The sequence below is a fragment of the Sorex fumeus genome, unplaced genomic scaffold (genome assembly GCF_029834395.1).
Source record: "Sorex fumeus unplaced genomic scaffold, SorFum_2.1 ptg000047l, whole genome shotgun sequence".
Classification (NCBI taxonomy): domain Eukaryota; kingdom Metazoa; phylum Chordata; class Mammalia; order Eulipotyphla; family Soricidae; genus Sorex; species Sorex fumeus.
This window is the reverse complement of record NW_026606104.1, coordinates 24,103,075-24,104,777: the sequence shown is the minus strand read 5'-3', so window position 1 is coordinate 24,104,777 and position 1,703 is coordinate 24,103,075.

Sequence of the window (1,703 nt, the reverse complement as noted above, 5' to 3'; positions counted from 1 at the left end):
GAGCTTAGGTTTATTTAGTTACTCCCATCACAGTGCTCCCATTCCTCTGTGTTTATTTGTAACCTCTTTCTTTGTGCTCTGGTTCCCCAATCACTTTTATCTCCTAATCAGACTCTGTTAATTTGTAAATATTGCTTTTCTATTCTCCTTAAGTTCTTTGCATAATTAATTCAGAGCAACGTCCTTTTTGTATAGACACAAGAAGACAGTTAATGCTATGCTTTTTTAACTTGGCAGTTAATTGACTCCGAATGATATTCACTCCTGGGCATTTGTTCTCTTGATGTAAGCCTCAGTTGTCCTTGTTTCTTAGCACCCCCAAGACAGAGTCCCAATGAGAGACTGGATGGACCCAGGACAAGTTGTGAGCTTCCCTGGCATCGAAATGGGCTAGGTCAAAGCGCCATAATACTTAACTACAAGTTAAGAGCATGGTCATGGACAAATTCTGTCATGATCCAAAAAAGTAACAACTAGATTAGGACTCTGGTAGGGTTAGAAAGATTAATCTGGCCTGAGCACTGTAGTCTGAGATCTATAGCAAGATGTCCCCAGGAGAGCCACCCTACAAGCTTAATGTATCTCTTACTGTGTCCATACAAAATAACTAATATTAATTAGTAGAATTAAGATGTTAATTAAGTTATTGGACTAAGGAAAGGAGAAAAACCTCTAAGTGGTATTTTGCCCTTGAGCCTGATCAGTGATCAGGCAGGGCTAGGATATGTTGATTGTGCTACCCAACCTTAGGTGTGGTTGCCACCCTCAATGTGGGGAGTTGGGGAGAGACTTGAGATAGACCAAGGTGGCGAGTCTGAGCGCAGGAGAAATGAATGAGGGAGACAGGAGGAGATGGGAATGGGGAGCCTAGTGAGACTGGAATAGGCATGTGGGGAGAATGGAATAAACGGCAATTGATCACCAACCAGCCTGGCCCTCGTTTCCTCCTTCATCCGCCCATGGCATCAACTGTCCCGGGTGGGGAAGCAGCTCGAGACCACTGAACGCTGGCAATTAGAGAGAGCCACGGGATTTCCCTAGTTGCATGGTGATTCACACCAGGTATACTGCTGATATATAAATAAATGTGCCACATACATACATCTCTGAGGCAGCAGCTAAGTATCCATCAATTGTTTTCATTAAGAAATTAGAAATTATTTAAAAAATGCGTAGACTGGTTTACATGTGTTTATCTTTTCTGTAATCGTTACCTTTTTTCCAGAAAAACAAAAAGCTGTTTATTTACAGGGAAAAAAAAAATGAGACTGAAATGACTAATTGTAGGCATTGGCCTATTGGGTAAATCATTATCTATAGTGTGCTAGTCGGGATTCTCCAGAGAAACAGAAGCAATAGGAAATGTATATGGATAGGTAAAGGTGAAAGGTAAAGGCCCTCCCGTTGATCGTCGATTTGCTCGAGCGGGCCCAGTAACGTCTCCATTGGAGACTTTGTTGTTACTGTGTCTGGCATATCGAATACTCTCGGTAGCTTGCCGGGCTCTCCGAGAGGGGCAGAGGAATCGAACTCGGGTCAGCCATGCTGGCCACTTGTAAGGCGAACGCCCTACCGCTGTGCTATCAAGATCTCAAATATGTATATGGATATTTTAAAAAATTGGCTTATGTGCTATGGAGGCTGAGGAGTTCCACAGTCTGCTGTAGGCAAACCAGAACCAAGAATCCAGGGGTATAATTTAG